This window comes from Coloeus monedula, assembly GCF_965178545.1.
Source record: "Coloeus monedula genome assembly, chromosome: 19".
NCBI lineage: Eukaryota > Metazoa > Chordata > Aves > Passeriformes > Corvidae > Coloeus > Coloeus monedula.
In genome coordinates, this window is record NC_138799.1 from 10,184,966 (window position 1) to 10,199,878 (window position 14,913).

Consider the following 14,913-nt stretch of genomic DNA (forward strand, 5'->3'; position numbering starts at 1 on the left):
AGTGATTCTTCCTGGGGTGTCTTCTAAGGGATACTTACGTCCAGAGAGGCAGCAAACACCAGGATTTGGCTTCATCAGGATGATGTGGGACTCATGGTTCCACCATCCTTACTCATGGTAGCACACTGCCAGACAAACCCGAGGACATCTCACAGGTCACACACCCCAAAGAAGTGGAAATGACAGAGCTTGAGAGCTGCTGTGGTGCTCTTTGGAGGGCATCCCACCATGGATCCCACTGCTTTTGGCTTTAACAGCTTTCAGGATGAGAATCAGTCCTTTTCCCTTCCCTCGTTGCTGTTAGTCCGCAGCAATCCTCCTGAAATTCCCACCGCAGTTCTTCCCTGCCTCACGCTGCTGTGCTGAGGGAAGAGCAAATATTTTCAAGTATTGCTTCCCCTACTCAGGTGAAGCATCTCTAGATGGAGACAGCAAAGCAAGGAGACCTTCATCGTGTCTCACTGGAATGCAAGGCTTGATGTAGCTACACAACCCCCTCCCAGTTCCCTCTTTCCTTCACTTGAAGACACCTCCCCTAACCAGGACCCTTCTTTCTCGCCCAAACTTTTTAATGCAAAACCTTGAGTGCACTTTTCAACCACCATGTCCAAAATATCCGTGTTTCATTTCTCTTTTCTCCTCTTCTCCTTCCCTCTTTTCCCCTGCCTTCCCAACCCTTCTCCCTTTCATTTTATTTTTCCATTGACAGAGGAACAACTGAAATGACGACCACAACTTTCGCATCCAGCTCCTCAACCTCAGCTCGTTTTCTCTTTTCCTTTGCTCTACAACATTAAATTGCTCTGATTTTCTGAGCAAGTTTTATCTCACAAAATAAATGGTGCTGAGCTTTCCTACAGGTAACCCTGAGCCACGCTGGACACGGCAGGATGTGTCGAACTGCCTTTTTCTTCGCTTCCCAAAGCAAATTCCACTTTCCTCCACACATTAAAGCAGACGGGAAATCATTTGAGCCCTCAGTAGAAGTCAAACCCCTCCAGTAAGGTAAATGTTTTTCCTACAAATAATGCCCTGCATGTTTGATCAACTTTGAAACCACAATATCTATAAGCACCTCAAATGTTAAACAAGGCATGAGCCAGATGAATTTACCAGCCAGGAGACTTAAAAGCCATTCTTGACGTCAAGCTGTGAAGATCAAATATTCCAACTTGGTGGCTGCCAATACGGTTCCCAAGCATTGTCCAGATCCAAACCCCATTGTACTTGTTTTTGTTTTTGGCATCTGAAGTAAGGCCTTCCCTCAGACCACTGGTGTTCTTAAATAAATAAGTTTCTAGGTCAGCTTGCTGATGGATGTTAATATAGCCATGATTTAAATCCAGCGGCGATATCAGCTTCTAATAAGGGATAAATCAATGTGCACACATGTAAGGAATAACCTGGACTTGGGAGCGGCTTTCAGGGTGGGTTGGGTTTGTACTGATGACTTCTCTGTACAGGTTACAAAGCAATTGTGCAAGTTCAGAGCTGGGTTCTGAAATTGTGGCTCAGGTTTAGTGGTGGCAGCATCAAAAAGTGATGATGTTGGTGGAGTCAATGTCTTAAACCACATCAAGTGTGTTGGGTTGTGAGTCTCCACCCACTGCCATCGATGAGTCTGTAAAACTCCATCTCTGACATCTCTGGGACAGATACACCAATCTTCCATATACTGATCACCAATTTTCCATATGCCGATAAACACTCACGGCCCTCATGGAATTCCAACTGGGAGTAATTATTGTCCATAATGTGCATGGATTGCTGCATCAGACCTTGAGATAAGCTGAAATGCCATTAGGTTGTTAAAAAGGCAATAAACCTCATTTGCATCTACTCAGCTCTAATGGAATTTATGGGTGAGGATTTTATGGTGAGGGTCACCTGAGGACTTTCTCTTTCCTTCTTTCTCTTCAGCTTTGTTTTAGGAACAACCTTTGTCCCACCTGGATGCAGGAGGGACCATATGTCCTGGGAAAACAGGGGCATGGGGGGAGTGTTCCTGATGCACTTGGCATCTTTTGTCACTCAAGGAGCTGATGGGATGTCCCAGGCTGTGCCCCCTCCTACCCCAGCATCCTGGTCATGCCCAGCAATGGATGCAGCTGCTAAATAATCCCACATGGAATAATTGCAGCATGTTCTAAATGTTCTTTTTAAAACACAGAACAAGGAAAGGATGAAAGGATAAAACCTGGCACCCACCGTGCTGTTCAGGATGAACAGGGAGGGAAAAAAAGTACCTGGCTTAGGCATCCTCTGGGTGATCCAGACACCACAGGGCTCTGAAGTGTCTGCCTCTCCCCAAATTTAGTTTCTCAGTCTGATGCTGCTCAGCCTTTACACCCCAGCTCGAGTCTGAGCCGGATGCCCCTGATTTAGTCCTGGCTCTTTGTCCAGGAACACCAAATGTGTGGAAGGTACAGAGGCACAGACTGCAGCATCCTCTCCTCGAGCCCCTGAAATACAAATTAGCCAGTCTGGTATTCGATCACGGGCTGTTCTTACAGCACTTTTTTATTCTGCACTTTGATTTTCCATGGCTGTTGCCAAGACAGAGGCTCTCCAGGACCCCCTCCCATCCCATCCCATCTTGTCCAATCCCCTGGTTCTTCATCCTTGCTTTTCCCTTTTTATTTTCCAGATCAGACCTTGGCTCCTTCTACCCTTTCTCTTCCCCACTGGCTTTTGTGGCCTGTTTGAGAGCTTGTTTTTGTGTCTGATGAGTGCCCACGAAATCTCTCCTCGCTGGCACCACCTCGCCCCAGTGTTCCCAGCACTGACTGGGTTGGTATTTTTTTAATATTAACTTGTTCTGCCTTCCTCCTGGGTGTTGGACTGCAATGAAAAGGGCAATGAATTAATGAAATATCTATTGCAGCTGACTTGAAATGATCCTAAAAAAAAATAAATTCTGAGTCCTACTTAGTCCTGATTAGCTCAATTACCTGCCAGTACAGGCTGCGTCTTTATATTTCCTAATTCTTTGCCCAAGCTATTATTAAATGTCTGAAGGAATTGCCTTCCTCTGCTTTCCTTGAGGAAATAATTCCAGTGCCTAATAGCTCTCCCTGGCAGGAAAAGTCTGCTGAAAATCTTCTTTTTGCACCTCCTCCCTTCACCCGGACGACACCGAACAATTCCTGTCTGTCCTTGAGGAATATACGTCTTCACATATTCATAGGTAATTATTATTTTTTCCACTTTCACAAGGATTTGGCCACAAAGTGGTTACACTTCAAAGATCCCAGCCTCAGATACTTTGGGAACATTGCCTCATTATCTGCAGTTACCAGCAGAGGCGTCCAGCTTCTCATCTGAGCTCCAAAAGTTGGCATCAAACCCAGCTAAAGCAGCGCTTTGGGCTCTACTTCTGACTTCAGGAGAAGTTTGGGACTTTGGGAAGTGACACCCAATCGTGGCACCATTCTGTCTCCCTCTTTACTGGGTCCTCAGCTCTAATCCAGCCAGCCAGGGCATCCTTGCTTGGAAATAAAATGTAAGGAGCTGCATTTGCTCCAGGAGACTTTGTGCTCCTCCCAAGGGGCTCACCAGGAGCTTGTGGTCAGCCTTTGGGGAGTGAGGTTGGATCCCTGGGCTTTACAAGGCTTCTTGGTTTGCCTGGATTGCCCCCCACCAGCAAAACATGCATCACATAAAGGTTTTATTGCCCCAATTTGTTGTGGCAGTGCAGTAACTGCCTCGAGGGTTTTATGACATCTTTCAAGCACAACGGATGCGTCCAGTGAATTCTGTCACAGAGACAAACACTGGGAAGAATGAAATAGGAAAGTCAGATGGAGGTGAAGTCTGAGGGGGAGCGACAGAGAGTGCTGACAATTCCCCAGGGGCTGGGGAAAATCCCTGCCTCAGGGAACTGAACAAAGCAATCAGCTCTGTTGCATTATTACGGTCATTTCAGACGGCAATTAATTCCAGTTCGTGCCCACACGCAGCAGGGCTCCCACCCAGGAAGGTGCTCCGTGGGTTACAGGAAGCCTGTGAACACTTAGGCAGCAGCTTTAGTCCTGGTTTTGGGGACTTTGAGCGGGGCTGAGCAGGGATGTGCCAGTGCATGCCCTCTGTCAGCCCTGTACAGCTGGATGCAGGGCCCGACTGCGCATCTGGATGCAGGGCAGCACCACTGCCCGAGGCTGCTGCAGGGCTGTTACATGAGTCACGTTTTAAATCAGCATCTTAAAGAGCTCTAATCTCTGACAGAGACAAATGGGCTTAATTACTGCTTTGATGGGGCTTTTCACACCCCTCGGTTTTGGGATTTTGGGGCTGGCAGGCTCCTGTCACCTCTCAGCTCCTGGCAGCGCAGCAGAGCTGATGGAGACATCCCCGTTTAGCACCCCGGATTACAAAGATTTTGTTGGGCAACCTGGGCTCTGCTGCCTCAGCCAGAGCTTCTCGCGAGCCCATCAAACACAGAACTCAGTTATTATTTCATAAAGTGCTCTGTAACTAAACTGATTTACAGCCTTCCTGGGGGCTCAGCGTCCAGGCCCGCCAGACTCCGGGCTGATGGGAATTTAAAGGGCTTACTTGAAAACTCCCAGAAAATAAAATCAACCGGTGAATGATCTGCATGGAAATGATTCCCTGCCACAATGGCATCAGCAGAAATGCCCAGTTTATCTATTTATAGCCTTATCTGTGTCTAAATAGCCATAAATAGCTATGTAAAACGCTGCAGCTCGATGGATGTGTGGGGATGTCTTTTCCAGCCACTGAGATGTTAAATCAATTTTATAACAAGTTGCTTTTCCAGCCACTGAGTGGCTGTAAATGTTAAGTGTTTTTACAGGCGATTTTTTCCCCAGCTGCTAAGCAGCTTTAAATGTTATCAAGAAAAAAAGTTGCTTTTCCAGCTGTTCAACCACTCTAAGCATTTTTAATGGATTTTTTTTTTAACTTGCTAAAACCTATTTATATTTTACTCACAAAGCAAGTGCAAAATTGTCCTGGCTCTGTCTAGGTCTTGTTTTTATTGTATTTTTTTCTTCTTTTTTGAAACCTGTGAATAAAAATTCTTTCTCTGTCTGAGGAAACTTTTTTTTTTTTTGAAGAGAGAAGGGGCTTTGCTTTAACGAGTCCAAGATGAACATTATGAGTTCATCTCAGCATTTAGATACCTCAAAAGCACCGTCCTTGTGGTACATTCAATGGAAACACTGTTCTTGTGGTATGTTCAATGGAAATACTGTACTTGTGGTATTTTCAATGGAAAAAATATTATTGTGGCTTTTCCAATTCAGGAAATGCTGGTCGGTCTTTAAACCAGGGGAAAAAGAGGGAGTGGAGGGTGAGAGAGCTAAACTGAGGTGACAGCGAAATGGAAGAATTATTTTATTGTAACGAGGTGGGGAGAGATATACGAAGAGTTTCGGGCAGGAAAATGGAAAATTCTTGCGGCCCTTGAGGATTCATAACAGTGGGAGAAGGAAAAAGATCTGGAGTAGTGTTAAGGGAAAGGTGTAGGACAAAGCTGGGAAGGAAGAACGGTTTGATGGAAAAATGGAACAAAAAGGAAAGGAACAATGTAGAGATGTGTTAGAAAAAGGGGGATAAATATAAAAAATCTGTTGTTAAATGTAACAATTAAGACAAGACACCAGTAATCCCTTTATTTTTGGTCCCAAAGTCAAGGATCCAAAGTACTGCTGCATGTTCAGAGGAATTAAAGGATTTTACTGTTGATTTAACCAGAGTGAAACCCCCCATGCCAAACTAATCCTGTGACTGCACCAGGACTTGCTGTGATCACTCTGGAAGATTTGTAGCACTTCAGATCTTTCATCCAAGGCTTGGGATCAGCCAGGGAAAGGTGGGCATGAGGAGGCCCTTCTCACTGAGGCTGGAGCTGAGAAATGCCATTGCTGCCTCTAAACCCACCAAGGTTCTGGAAAAACATTCCAATTGCAACATTTAGAAAAAAATAACACGGAGAAAATTCACATTAATTTTGATACCCATCAGTTCCTTTGGGGAAAAAAAAGTAGGATTTGGTTTAGACATGAAGTAGCCAAGTTCTTCCCAGTCTGCCACTCCCAATAAGAATGATTTTTAGAGATGTTTAGGAGGTTGGTTTAGTTCCCCTGGTTGGATCAGCTCCATGGTTTATGGATTCAGATGCCTTCTCAACCAACAGAGCATGTACAGCAAAAGCCACCAAATATCCACATAAACACCCCGGTTTTGTTCCATTAAAAGTAAATATTCCATATTTCCATGCATGGAGCAGTGACAGTTGATTTCCTTTTCACTTACACCCACGAGGTTTCCCTCTGCTCTCCTACCAGGTCAAGATCTGAGCAATTTCTCCAGTCTACAAAAACTCAGTTAACAGCAGATTCAAAGTGTGCTTTAACCAATATTGGATTCATCCGAATTTGCAATAAAGTCCCTTTGGCCACGTTCTCATCTCTTTGCTTTCTAAGAACTTTGGCATTATCAGGCTTTACTGACCAAAAACATCGTGGAAAATGAATTTCAGAATCACACAGAGAAGTATTTACAGAAAGTGACATTTTGGGTTCCACCAGGAAATATTTGCACCAGATGTGCTCCCAAATGCCTCCAGCCAGGACTGGAAACCCCACCATGTGACCAGTCAAAGCAACTCAGAGTGAATTTTGAAGACTCCTAACGAGTCCCCAGAGCAGAGAGATCAGAAATTTGGTGTTTATGTAATAAATTTATCTGGACCGATAAAACCCAAGGCCCCAGGAAATCAGTGGGAAGATTTCTTGTCTCTTCAGGAGCTTCAGGTCAACACCATCATGAGTGGATTTTTAAAAAAACCCAGAATTTGCTTTTAGATCATCCATAAAGAGAAGGGAAAAGGTGGCAAGTGGATTAATATCCAAATTATTTTAATGTCCCTGGAGAATCATTACAGCTGTAAATCCTGCTGGATCTTCTTTGTGTTTACTGCATAAACTGAGTTAACAACTTGCATCACCTCATAGTTCTCCCCACTGACCGTAATTTTATCATCCTGTTATTAAACCCACACATATTTAAAACTGGAACTCCCTCCTCAAAGTTGGATCATCTGATATGAAGTGCTTGGAATCATTTTGGAGTGACACAGCAAATGCACAATTGCTGCTCGCTCTCCCTCATGGGAATCGCTGCTGCTGCTGAACCTGGACAGGTCCTTTGAGGACAGATGGCAGATTTTGGGGTAAAATATCTTTGTGTTTGGGCTCAGCTGTGTCAAATTGGTTTTCAATCCTTCCTGATGGTCTGAAACGTTCCTTGTGCTCTCTCTCAGGTCACCCCATGAAGGATCTCTGAACCCCCAAGGTACGACTTGTCCTCTGGGCAGCAAAACATTTCCAATTTATTTATTTATTTTCCATTTTCCTGGTTTAGAACTGCTGTTCCTTGCTGGAATGGGAGCCTCTGGCACCTCCTGCCTTCGTGGATTACAAAGGTTTCTCTCCAGCAGGTTCCAGAGTCGAGCCCATCCCAATGGTGAATTCGTCTTTAGCCACACAAATCCCATGGATGCTCTCACTCTCTGGGCATGGATGGATTCGTGGTCCATGAAATCAAAGGAGGAGTTGGATACATTGATTTTGGCCTCTTCACTTCACCCCCTTTGCCGGGGCGAGATTGTTTCAGGTTTATTTTGAGTGCTTTGTCCAATCTCATGGCAAACTGCTCAAACAGTGGAGCTTCTCCCACATCCTTTGGAAGAATTTTCCACAGCCTAATAAGATTTCAGCACTTGGAAGTTTATCCAGCCTAAACTTTCCTCTACTTAACGTTATGCTTTGAGTCCTTATACCCTTTTCACCATCCTAAACAATTCCTCCTCTCCTCCGTGTTTACAATCCACAAGATTTCCCTCTGCCTTCCAAGGAGAAGTTTCCAATCGGTATTTATGAAATGGAAAAATAAATGACAAACAGAAGGTTCAGCAGAGAAGAACCTCCTGCTCTGCAGCAGTCAGATATTTGTGCAGCCACTGGGTGTCCTTCAAAACAAACCCTGTTTCCATAATTTTCTGCTGTCCAACTCTATCCCAAAGTTGTGAGACACATCTTCAGTCCAAACAAACTTCAGGAGCTGCAAACTTTCAACTTCCAAAAGTCACGCGCTGTTTAAAAAATAAGAAAAAAGAATTTTAAGCCAAACAAACTCTGGATTCTTTCTTTTTTTACTCCTTTGCTGTTGTTGTTTTTGACTGAGCCTGAAGTGGTTGAGTTTACATGGTCAAGGGTTGTTTGTGTGGAGTGCTGGGTCCTGGGCATCCCGTCCATAGAAACAGTTAAACCTCCCAGGATGCAGGAGCTTTGTTGTGTCTGATGAAGGCAGACTTTCATTAGGCCTTTTACCACCAGCTCTTGGAACCTTTCCACTTCATGCAAGTCAAAAAACCACAAATATTCCTCTCCTTATATCAGTACCAGAAGCTGGGAGCATGGAATGCTTCAGAATGCTTTGAACCCCGTAATTGTCTCTTGTAATAATACATTTTTTACATTTGAGCTCGGGAGTTATCAAGGAGAGAGGACGTAGCAAGTTGGTTAGAATGAAGAATTAAATTATGGTCATGGAAACAAAAAAAAAAAAAAAAAAAAAAAAAAAAAGAAAGAAAGAAAATAAAGAAAACAAGAGGTACTTTCCACTGTTCCCAAAAGAAAGTGATTTGGGAAAGGATGAATCAGAAGGGAGCTCTGGATGATTTTGTGTTCCATGGACAGAGTGAAGGGCAGTGGGAAGCTCAGGGTGGGATAGACCTGAAGGAAATCTCTGCCTCATCCTGGAAGCCCCTGGTGCTGCAAGACCTCCTGTGAAACAGAAAATGAGTGTTTGGAGTGCGGGGTTATTGAGTGTGGGGTTTCTGTTCTGTATCAGAGAGCATGGGAATGTTATCCCCACTCATGGAGCTGTTCTGCTCCTTATCCCATCACCCTTCCCTGCTGGCCTGGCCCCTCTCAGCCCTGCCTGACCTCAGCTCTGTTCCACTAAAATCACTTTGTGCCTTGCTTTCCCTTTCTTTTTCTGTAGAGTTCGTAGATTTCGGTTTGTATCCAGCAGCACTTTCACAGGAAAATATCCAATTCCATTCTCTTCGGAGATTTCAGGTGTGATCCCTGTGTTCTGAATAACTCCTGAGCACTTGGCTTTTTCCTTCTGGGCCATCTTCCTCCTCCGGATTCTACCTGAGATGTGGCATCATTTAATCACAAAGATCTCCTCAAACCACATTGCAGAATTTGTCTTGAGGGATACTCGAATATTTCTACAAATGGGCCTCAGGAAAGATTTTGACTATGGGAATCCTAATCCCAAAATGTGCTGCCCTCCTGAGAAAGTTCAGGATGAAGAAGCCAGAGAGAGAAAAAACAGTGGTGCAAGCAGATAAAAAAACCCAAACCCCAAGGAAAACACATCTTTCAGAAGCTGGTTCAAGTCATTGTTAGTACCCTGTCATTTGTTTGTATCCCAAATCCACAAAAGACATCAGAAAATGAAAAACAAAACCAAAAATGAAACCTAGCAATGTTATAAAAGAGTTTACAGCACAATAATTTTGTACTAAATTAAAGGAGCATTTACATCTGGAAAAATGTAGATGGAAACAGAATATTCTTTTTATTTTTTTTCTAGATTGGATGATGATTTCTGGGCTCAGCCATCGGTGTTCAAAATAAAAGGAGAAGCTCTGACCCCTTTGGCTGTGAAATGAGCAGGAGCAGGGGGTGCAATTCAACAGAGGTGACCAAAAGAACTTTATCCCTTTGGTGCTGCACAAACACCTCTGGTTCTAAACTGTGCAGATCCAGAGCAGGAAAACTCAGGCTTTTCATGGATTTCATGGCCAGGTGACCCCAAATTATCTTTTGAGAGGGAATTGGGGTCTGACCCCAACAAGCTTGTTCACACATCTGCTCAATTCAGGCCATAATTTCACAGCAAAGCAATCAGAGAGAGTGAAAGGGACCTGGATGTGAGAAGGAGCTGAGGAGAACCAAGGAAGGAAAAGAAGGACATTTCATGATAAGGAGCATCTTGTCAGCATTTTAATGTTTATTTATAATTTTAGGAATTTTATTAAAGAACCTGGAAATTATTCTGAGTTCAACTCCATTAAAATTCACTTTAAACTGAAAGAGGGCAGGGATGGATGGGATATTGGGAAGAAATTGTTCCCTGGGAGGGTGGGGAGGCCCTGGCACAGGGTGTCCAGAGAAGCTGTGGCTGCCCCTGGATCCCTGGCAGTGCCCAAGGCCCGGCTGAATGGGGCTTGGAGCACCTGGGATAGTGTAAAGTGTCCCTGCCTGTGGAACTGGATGATCTTTAAGGTCCCTTCCCACCCCAAACATTCTGGGATTCTCTGATTAAAACTCAGTGAGAACTTTGCTTCTTGGTCCACCCTCAATGTCCGCTTGGGAAAAGCGGCCCTTGTTCACTGAAGGGAAAATCCCAGCCTTGCCTTCCTGCTGTCCTTTGGGATGTGCCAGGGAACCCCAGGCACTGATCTAGACACGTTTTGCCCCAGGCGTGGCTCAGCGGCTCCTCCTGTGCCCCCGTGGCAGAGGATCAGAGAGGACAAACCCCTTTGATGGAAGGGTCAGTCCCTGCTCCTTCTCACTCTGGATTAATGAGGAACAAAAGCCTTTGTTCCAGGCTGCCTCTGCTATCGAGAGCAGGGCCAGATAAGGGGGGGAAAGCCACTTCTGTGACTGTTTTATGTCAAAACTGCCTGGTTTGGCTTTTCAGTCTGGCTGGGCAATCACTCACTGCCACCCGTTATCACCCCTAGTCAGCCTCGGAAGAATCCACTCGGCAAAGGCCGGAGCAGGAACAAAGTGTGCCAGGATTTGGGGGGAAAAAAGAGCCTTATCCCTCAGAAACCCATGGAAAACAAACCCAAACCAGCCCCCAGATCCAGGGGAACATACAAGAACTCTTGGTGATAAGCTCACATTCCCCTCACAATGAGCTGGGCTCCAGCTGATGCTCCTGGTGGGATGAGCCGGGGTGGAGCAGGGACAGCCGGACACGGAGGGACTCGCATCCATCCCTCCTGCCAGCCAAGGCAACAGCGCTTTTCCCTCCTCTCTGAGAACTGATCTTCCTTAATCCCCCCAGTTAAACCATGAAAAAGTGTGGGGAATAAAGCAACCCAAGACAAGTCCCAGCCATATTTCTCCAAGAATCTTCTCCCTGTGGGAACCTCCAGCACCGGTTCCTGTTCCTACAAGACTTCCTTGACTACGGATAGTGGAAGTTTTCTGTGCTCTACGGCATCAACAATGGTTTTGGGAACTCATAGAACCTTTCATTTCCTCCCTTTTATTTGGAAAGGACTTTCCTTTAAGAATCCTGCTATTTAATAGATGGGTTGTGATGTCAAACTCTTTAATAAGAGCTCTGCTTTTTCCTCTGCAGTTTTGTTTTTATTCTAAACAAGATTTTTTTTTTTCCTAAACAGATACAATTTTAAGGAGAAGGGGAAAAAAAAAAAAAAAAGCCAAACATGACCAGAAAAGACCTTATTTGTTATGGAAAAATTATAACAAAGATTTTCTGTGGTTTATTTTTCTCTTTGCTCTTCCTGTTGTTGGTAATAAAGGAATTTTTATTGTTCTTTGGTGGTAATCCTAGCTTTATGTCGAAAATCAAAAAGGACTTTTTTCCCTTCTTTTTACTTTCTCAAATTTTTTTTTTCCTTCTCTGTTTTGGGTTTGGTTCTCTGGTTTGTAGCCTGGATGGAACTAAACCAAGCATTGAAAAATGTTGCCACACATGGTCAGGAATGGCTCAGCTCCTGAGCTGAGGCTGCTGCTTCCCCAAATCCTTCCTCACATCCAGTGACTGACAGGGAATGAGGAGCATCTGCACATATTCCAAAATAAATGGAGTATTCTGACCTGGGTAATGCAGCCATAATTTCAGAGTAAATCCCAGAATTTGGAACACTGAGCTAGGTTTGTCCCCACTGAGACCGTGAGTGAAATGCCCACTTCTACCTGGGAGGTGCCACCCAAGGATGGCTGAAAAATCAGCAGTGACCTCTCCCAGGTAGAAACAGCTTTTGTGGAGATTTATTTTGGAGGATTAGGCTGGATTCATTCTAGTGTTTTTTTTCCTTTTTTTTCTTCCCTCCTGGTGGTGGAAAGCAACAAATGGTTGGAATTTTTGTTTCTGCAAAGCTGGAAAATTAAATTTGACTTTTAATATGAAAAGTACCAGCAGCTGAAACGTTATAATTTCAAGACTAATTTAACTGATACTCTGCCTAAGTAAAATCATGTGCTGATCACGATAACCTTTGTTTTCCTTCTCCCACAGAAGTTATTCTGCCAATATGTATGCAAAGTAAGTTCCACCTTGGATCATTGTCTCCTTTAAAAAAAAAAATTAAAAATCCCTTCCTTAATTAATAACAAGATGACACAAACCAACAGCAAAACAAGGAGAAGCAAAGAAAGGAAAAGCTTCTGCCCCCTGTTAAAAATGACAAAATTCCAGTGTGGGAGAGTTGGATGGGCCTGCGTTGGCTCTGCTCCATGCCAGGGGTGTCCCCACTGCTGGGGGCACCCCAAGGTTTCCCTGCTCAGCTCCTCCCAGCAGCTCCGAGTGGGGGCTGAGCAGTGAGGGAGATGGATCAGAGCTCTGGAAAGTGCTTTTCCACTTGCCTTCCCCCTTCCATGATAATGCCGAGAGGAAACAATTACAAATAACGTCTCTTTTATTATAACTGAGTCCACAGCTCTTTGACATGATGGCTCTGGCAAGACTTGGAGAGACATCAGACCAATAAAACATCCTTAAATATCAGGTTTGGAAGTTAATTCATTTGGAGCCACGCTCTTTTGCCAGCAAGGGAACTTTTCTGCTGCGAGTGTTTGCCGATTTTTCAGACAGTGAGTGGAATAACACCGCGGTCCCAGCAAGGCTTCTGGAAGTTATCAATATCCAATTTGCCACTTGAGCCTTCTCACTCACCCTGCAAATGAGCTGTGCAAACACAGCCTTTGTGGTGGGGGAACGGCCGAGCCCAACGCTCCGTCTGAGCACAAAGCTCTGCTCTTGCTCCACTCCTGCCCCTTCCCGAGAAGCCCTTGGAAATCACGGAGCCTTTGCTGCCTCTTGCAACCAACACCAGCCCCGAGAGTGGTGCAAATAATGTTTCCATTGCTCACTATTGCAGATTGAGAGCGTATTTTTCTTGGAGCATTCTTAACCTTTGGGATCTTTTCATGTTCTTTAGCCATTGTGTTTGCTTCTTCCTTGTTTTCTTACAGGGAAAGCCGAAAGGACTTACACTTAAAATCTTTTTTTAACAGCTTTCTCCTGTTCCCTTGGCAAAACAAATTTCTGAGCAGTTGGAACGATACAGCGCCGTTTACTCCCCCCTCAAAGAGTTTTCCCCTTCTTCCAAGAAATCCTGCTCATTTTGGATCTGATCTCTTGCCTGTGTAAGGAGGGGACACGTCCAGGTCTCGGGAGATCTGCACCAGCTGAAAGTTGTCACTGTGAAGTCAGGGGACAAAATTATTTATGCCAGGCCAGATTCTCTCAGTGCTACTTGTTTGTTTTTCAGTGTTGCAGGACCCACAGGTGATTGAGGGTGGTGGAACTGGGAGCAGGATCTGGTGCAAGAATGGAAGGTGCTGACGCCCAGTTGGGCTGGAACCGGAGGAAACCTGGAACCACAAATCTGTAAAATGTGGGAGGATTCGGGGTTTAGGAGTCTGGCTTTGCCCATCCGGGGACAGAACATGACTGTCACACTCCCAGGAGGGCTCTGCTGTCACCTCAGCTCCCTTTGAGACCCACAGGTCACCTGCAAGTGCTGTAGGTTTCCAGTTCCAACCTTGGACTCATGACCCACCTCAACCTAAGCCAGATCCAAGGAGACCCCATCCTCTGCAGAACCACCTGAGATGACCCAAACCCTTCATTTCTGCAGTGTGAAACCCTTGCTAATTTTCCTCAATGAGTGTGTTTGCTCTGAGGACAGACACATAAATCACACCAGCTGAAACCCAAGCAAGCCCATGACAAATACGGTATTTTAAAAGGTTAGTTGTTGTTCTTTTTAATGAAAGAAAAGCAAGGGGATGGGGTTGGACATTTATGATGTGCAAAAGAGGTTGTAACCACAGAAAAATCTGCCTCCAAAAGCCAAATATTATTCATTTTGGTGGAATGCACTGTTAAAAACCTCAGCCTTTAAGGAAGAGGCAGGCTTATGTAAAACAGCGAGTTTACTTTCTCTTGAACACACAACCTTACAGAAATCCCAACTGCATGTGCATGGGGTGTCTTCCTATAGACTTATAAATGTCATTTGATCAGCTGTGCCCCTCAGGAGACTTCCAGAGCACATTTTAGGAGAGATGAGCACAGAGGGAAGTGATGTGAGCAAAGACGTCTTCCTGGGACCATTGAGCAGCATCAACAAATCCCAGTGCTTTACCAGGAGTTAATAATTCTCCCACGCACCTTCCTGGTCACCACTGACTTCCTTTTAGAAGGCCATAATCAGGCTAAAGACTCATCCCCAGTCCTCTGCCAGAGCTGGGAAACCCCTGCCATGAGCAGACCATCCAAAAAATATTAAGTCTATCAAAGAGGGTGATTAAAATATCAGCATGTCTTCCAATTTAAACAGAGTTTCTTTAATCAGCAGTGAACTCTGAAGCTTCCCGTGGCAGTTCAACAGGCAGGACACTGAGGAGCTCCGTTTTGTGGGTATTTGTACTGAGATTTTCAGCTTTCTAGGGATCCTTAGAAGGATTTAGGACAGGTTTGCATGGATTCACCTCCCCAGTCTATCTCCCATTGCTTCCACCTGCCCTTTCCTCCTGAACAGACAGGGCCTTCTCTCATTTTGTGGAGCCCCAAAAGTCCTTCTGATATTTATTCACACCC